This window comes from Haematobia irritans, chromosome 3, assembly GCF_050003625.1.
Source record: "Haematobia irritans isolate KBUSLIRL chromosome 3, ASM5000362v1, whole genome shotgun sequence".
Lineage (NCBI taxonomy): Eukaryota > Metazoa > Arthropoda > Insecta > Diptera > Muscidae > Haematobia > Haematobia irritans.
The window spans coordinates 46,736,820-46,743,683 of record NC_134399.1 but is presented as its reverse complement, the minus strand read 5'-3'; the positions used below and the strand labels follow the sequence as shown (position 1 = coordinate 46,743,683).

At 34.7% G+C, this 6,864-nt stretch overlaps 1 long non-coding RNA gene across 1 annotated transcript; it reads left to right on the top strand.

Annotated features, from left to right (window-relative positions):
• The first annotated feature begins 3,048 nt into the window (after positions 1-3,048).
• On the top strand, positions 3,049-3,674 carry LOC142232158 (uncharacterized). Its single transcript, XR_012721049.1, has 3 exons — positions 3,049-3,167; positions 3,259-3,444; positions 3,499-3,674. It is a non-coding gene; the product is annotated as an uncharacterized LOC142232158 (long non-coding RNA).
• Positions 3,675-6,864: the final 3,190 nt, after the last annotated feature.

Here is a 6,864-nt window from a genome sequence, read left to right as displayed (position 1 = left end):
TTTATTTAGGCGTGAACAGTTTTTACTAGCTTTTAACACCATCGCTCTAAAATGCCTTTAGCTGCAAAACTCGAACTTAATGCCCGCTTTTATATTTGAAGGTGTCCGTCAACTCCTCGTGGACTACTTATTAATAAAGAGGAACTAAACTTTGTTTTTATACATTTTACTGTGTAATTTTTCAATATTTCCTTCTTATTTCATTTTACTGTCCCAACTCTAAAAAGGGCACTATACCCTTTCGTTATTTTTATGAAGACCCCTGATTTATTTTAACGAACCAAGAAAAAATTGTGCCCATAATGCCAAAATGATAAACAAAACACATGTCCACACACAAAGATTATAGATTTGAGGAAGATGGGAAATTGGCTTGCGTCATACCAAATGTTGCATTTACCAGATTAGTTTAGTACATGTTTGTAATCTTTTAGTTGTTTTTAGTTTTTATTTTTTAAATGAAAAATGTAATTTTCTTAATGAAACAATGTTAAATTTTAGGCAACAACAAAAAAATTACATTTTCCCCTTTATGGAAATTTATTTCGTGCTCTTAATTTCTTTTTATTTGCATTTTAATGCTATGTCAATACTTGTCGTATACGCGTTTGATTCGAGTATTAAACTAATGTGGTAAATGGTTTGATGTGCTCAGTAGCCAATCTCCCATATTTCTCTTCTATAATCTTTGGCCACACATAAATAAAATGCTGCTCTCAAGGCGAAAACATATGCAGTTTGTTTTTCAAATGTCTATTCTCTTGGCTCCGAATGTCTATTCTTTTTATTCAAATTAAATAATATTTAGACTTAAGCATATCAAATTTTTGGCCTTATCATAAAACAGTTTTCCGAAACAACATACAAGCTGTTTCACAGAAATTGTTCTCTTTTGATTCTTTCGCTGTGTTATGTTGATATCTTTCGTCAACTCTCCCGGTTTCCATCTCTATTTCTTTCTCTATACTCTCTCTGTCGCTTTGAATAAAATATCACAACATATGTATGTTTAGTCGAAATTTGTAAATTTATATATTGTTACGAATTTGATAATTATAGATTTAAGTTTATTTAAATTAGTTTCCGTTAATTTAAAATTTCAAATTGTAACTATAAAATTTCGCTATCACTTGTTGGAATCATCTATTCATTTTCTAGTATTTTCTTAAATTTCTTTTATGTTCTTTTGTTTGCTTATTTTCATATCGAAATGTTAGTTCTTACTCTCTCATAGAATAACAAACCCTTTTCTTTGTTATTTTGCATTCTCATTTCATCTCATTGTCTATTGTCATTGTTGTTGTAGTAATGCGAGCATATATCTATGGGAGTGTATATGTGTTTGGCAGCCACCAGATGAATAACTTAATGGTCGTAGATCCTTCTAGCGTTGTCAAAGAATGTTCTGGCGTTGCCAGAATATTGTAGTGCTGCCAGAATGTTCTCGTATTGCCAGACCGTCATATATAAAAGCGCTCGCATGCTGCTAACGAGTCAGTCTTAATTAAAGCGTCAAACGAATAACATCAGTGTGAACGAATTGTAAAGTGAAGTCATAGTACATAAATTGTAGATTAACGTTATTGAAACGAACAGTATTTTAATTGTCGGGTAATTAAAAACGCCTAAATATAAAAACGTAACAATTGGTGTCGGAAGTGAAATAACGGAAAAAAATCTACAATGAAGTTTAATGAGCTTCGTGTGGAAGACTTAAAAAAGGAATTGAGCAAACTGGAGCTGCCGACAACAGGCAATAAGGCCCAGCTTCAAAAGCGTCTACTGGAAGAGTTTGAACGGCGCACAGTGTGTCCACCCATACATTCGACGGCCAAAAATAGAAGGAGTTGTACGAGAGTAATGAAATTTGGCACGAGTTCCTAATATAATAGAATTAAGAAAATTTCAAAGTATCGACAAAATCGGTTCAGATTTAGATATAGCTCCCATATATATCTTTCGTCCGATATGCACTTATACGGCCCTAGAAGCCAGAGTTTTACCCCAATTTGGTTGAAATTTTGCACTAGGAGTACAATTAGTAGCATAGTCTAGTGTGCCAAATTTTATTGAAATCGGTTCAGATTTAGATATAGCTCCCATATATATCTTTCGTCCGATATGAACTTATACGGCCCTAGAAGCCAGAGTTTTACCCCAATTTGGTTGAAATTTTGCACTAGGAGTACAATGAGTAGCATAGTCTAGTGTGCCAAATTTTATTGAAATCGGTTCAGATTTAGATATAGCTCCCATATATATCTTTCGTCCGATGTGAACTTATACGGCCCTAGAAGCCAGAGTTTTACCCCAATTTGGTTGAAATTTTGCACTAGGAGTACAATGAGTAGCATAGTCTAGTGTGCCAAATTTTATTGAAATCGGTTCAGATTTAGATATTGCTCCCGTATATATCTTTCCCATACAAATAATATTTCAAAAATGCCATATCTTCTGTAAATTTATAACTAGAATGTTTATTTTTCGCAAAAATGCATACAGCATCTATTAAATGCTGTTTTGAAAATATGAAGAAAATCAGCCCACTGTAACACCCGTCCCCCGTACAACCCCCATACAAAAATTGTACAGTTCACTCTATTTAATTTATTAAAAACATTTTCACATCTTCGTGATAATCTAATTTTTTAAGCTTCAATTTCGTTCTTAATGAATTGATGTATGAGGCCGGTATGCACCTCTAGCGAAAAATTTCATTCCCATAAGAAATGCATTGCTATTTATGCTAACGAAATTTTCGGTAGCGTTCAATTTCGTAAGCTGGTACGCACCTCTAATGAAAATAACAGGGTTGTCAAAAGCATATTATGGCAGCAAACATTTCATTTATTACAATCATTGTGTGCGTAAAAGTTTTAAAAGGTCTGTACATAATAAACAATTTATTTGAGGAATATTTGGAACATATATTAACAATTTTTAAAAGCTGGTTTAAAATTTGTGTACACAGCCCTGTTTTTTTGTTGTAGACTTAAATAAATTTTTGCTACCGAAGATTTCGCTAGAGGTGCATACCGGCCTATGGGTCGGAGGATATCAACAAATGATGCATTACGTCTTCGTTAGTAGAACAGCGCCCAGTCTTGCGCGAGTTATATAGCCTATAACGTTTATAGTCTTTATTCCTCGCTTCCTGCTTCATTATGGTATGTAAAAATTTATTTAAAAAAAATAATAACTGATATATATAGCGTTATATTTTCTAATTTTGCAAAAATAAAATGCACATCAACATAGGTTCTATTTTTAGAATGACTGCAAGAACTGCTACAATTTTAAAAGATTCTACACATTGCGTGTAATAATAAGTGACGTTATTATTCATTCAATCCCAACGTCTTTAATAGCTCAGTGGATAGAGTTGGCGGCTGGTGTGCGAACATCTGGAGTTCGAGCCCAACTCATGCTCAAGTTTTCATTATGGTATGTAAAAATTTATTTAAAAAAAAATAATAACTGATATGATTTTAATTTCAGTGTACGAGCACTTTATACACAATTATCTTACAAATATACTATTTATAGTAATAGACATGCACACAGGCAAAACAACAACAAGCTGTAACGAAAGAAAGAGTGCGCAGTTGTTGATGCACTCGTAAAATAACGCATAACTCATATTTTTTACTGTAATTTTTTGGTTTTCCATTGTTTTTTTGGCCTATGGGTCGGAGGATATCAACAAATGATGCATTACGTCTTCGTTAGTAGAACAGCGCCCAGTCTTGCGCGAGTTATATAGCCTATAACGTTTATAGTCTTTATTCCTCGCTTCCTGCTTCATTATGGTATGTAAAAATTTATTTAAAAACTGAATTATATACGTATTGGATCGATCTTTTTTGATTTAATATATACCACGTTTGGACTTACATACAATTTAGAAGATGGTGTTAGGAGGTTTTAAGATACCTTGCCATCGGCAAGCGTTACCGCAACTTAAGTAATTCGATTGTGGATGGCAGTGTTTAGAAGAAGTTTCTACGCAATCCATGATGGAGGGTACATAAGCTTCGGCCTGGCCGAACTTACGGCCGTATATACTTGTTTCTAGCTATTTTTTAGCATTTTTTAGCTTTTTTAGCTATTTTTTTGGGCAAAACTAGCGGTTTTTGGTGAAACAATTCTGGCAACGCTGGTATAATAAAGGGTGATTCTTTTGAGGTTAGGATTTTCATGCATTAGTATTTGACAGATCACGTGGGATTTCAGACATGGTGTCAAAGAGAAAGATGCTCAGTATGCTTTGACATTTCATCATGAATAGACTTACTAACGAGCCACAACGTCGAATTTTCAGTGAATGGGCCCTAGAAAAGTTGGCAGAAAATCCGCTTTTTTATCGACAAATTTTGTTCAGCGATGAGGCTCATTTCTGGTTGAATGGCTACGTAAATAAGCAAAATTGCCGCATTTGGAGTGAAGAGCAACCAGAAGCCGTTCAAGAACTGCCCATGCATCCCGAAAAATGCATTGTTTGGTGTGGTTTGTACGCTGGTGGAATCATTGGACCGTATTTTTTCAAAGATGCTGTTGGACGCAACGTTACGGTGAATGGCGATCGCTATCGTTCGATGCTAACAAACTTTTTGTTGCCAAAAATGGAAGAACTGAACTTGGTTGACATGTGGTTTCAACAAGATGGCGCTACATGCCACACAGCTCGCGATTCTATGGCCATTTTGAGGGAAAACTTCGGAGAACAATTCATCTCAAGAAATGGACCGGTAAGTTGGCCACCAAGATCATGCGATTTGACGCCTTTAGACTATTTTTTGTGGGGCTACGTCAAGTCTAAAGTCTACAGAAATAAGCCAGCAACTATTCCAGCTTTGGAAGACAACATTTCCGAAGAAATTCGGGCTATTCCGGCCGAAATGCTCGAAAAAGTTGCCCAAAATTGGACTTTCCGAATGGACCACCTAAGACGCAGCCGCGGTCAACATTTAAATGAAATTATCTTCAAAAAGTAAATGTCATGGACCAATCTAACGTTTCAAATAAAGAACCGATGAGATTTTGCAAATTTTATGCGTTTTTTTTTTAAAAAAAGTTATCAAGCTCTTAACAAATCACCCTTTATTTATGTAGCATAGTCTGCAGCGCCCACGAGCCGATGCAAACAAATCATTATTTAACAGAAACATACATTTGTTTGCCACGTGGAGCAATGGTTAGCATATCCGCCTTTCATGCAAAGGGTCGTGAGTTCAATCCCTGCTCCAACCGAACACCATTTTTTTTTTTAATTTTCACATTTATATTTTTACCATATTACATTTTTATAATGAAACTTCACAATGTGGGTTATTAAAGATTTATAGTCAGAAACAGTGCTTGATATAAACGAAATGGACTATGCTTTTGGATAAAATATTATTTTTTTTATTGGAAAAATAACAATTTTGTAATAAAAAACTGTTTTTGGTAAACAAGTTTGAAATTTTGGAAGGAATTCAAAAACTCTAACAAAAGAAGAACGTGGAGTCGAGTATAAACATACATAAATAATTTTATAATATACACATACATTTATTTAGGCGTGTACAGTTTTTTACTAGCATTTAACACCATTTAAAACTTATCGTGTTTTCTACTTAATTTCATTTTTACCTTTAAGGCCGGTATTAAGTTGGCATTATTGCTCTAAAATGACCCCGTTTTGCCTTTGCCTTTTCTTTAATAATTCATTTTAAAGAAAATAAACTTTTTCAATTGTTGTAACTGCAAAACTCGAACTTAATACCCGCTTTTATATTTGAAGGTGTACGACAAGTCCTCTTGGACAACTTATTAATAAAGGGGAACTAAACTTTGTTTTTATACATTTTACTGGTTAATTATACCCTGCGCCACACTGTGGAACAGGGTATTATAAGTAAGTGCATATGTTTGTAACACCCAGAAGGAGACGAGATAGACACATGGTGTCTTTGGCAATAATGCTCAGGGTGGGTCCCTGAGTCGACCATGTCCGTCTGTCCGTCCGTCCGTCTGTCTGTGAACACATTTTTGTGATCAAAGTCTAGGTCGCAATTTAGGTCCAATCGCCTTCAAATTTGGCACATGTTCCTAATTTGGGTCAGAATAGAACCCTATTGATTTTGGAAGAAATCGGTTCAGGTTTAGATATAGCTCCCATATATATCTTTCGCCCGATATGGACTTATATGGCTCCAGAAGCCAGATTTTTGGCCGAATTTGGTTGAAATTTTGCACTAGGAGTACAATTAGTAGTGTAGTCAAGTGTGCGAAATTTGATTGAAATTAGCTCCCATATATATCTTTCGCCCGATATGGACTAATATGGTCCTACAAGCCAGAGTTTTGGCCCAATTTGGTTGAAATTTTGCACAGGGAGTAGATTTAGCATTGTAGCTATGCGTGAAATCGATTCAGATTTAGATATAGCTCCCATATATATCTTACGCCCGATATGCACTTATATGTACCCAGAAGCCAGAGTTTTATCCCGATTAGCTTGAAATTTTGCACAAGGAGTACAATTGGTAGTATAGTCAAAATTGATTGAAATCGGTTCAGATTTAGATATAGCTTCCATATATATTTTTCGCCCGATATGGACTTATATGGCCCCAGAAGCCACAGGTTTGGCCCAATTTGGTTGAAATTTTGCATAGGAGTACAATTAGTAATATAGTCATGTGTGCCAAATTTGATTGAAATCGGTTCAGATTTAGATATAGCTCCCATATATATGTTTTTCTGATTTCGACAAAAATGGTCAAAATACCAACATTTTCCTTGTTAAATCGCCACTAATTAGTCGAAAAGTTGTAAAAATGACTCTAATTTTCCTAAACTTCTAATACATATATATCG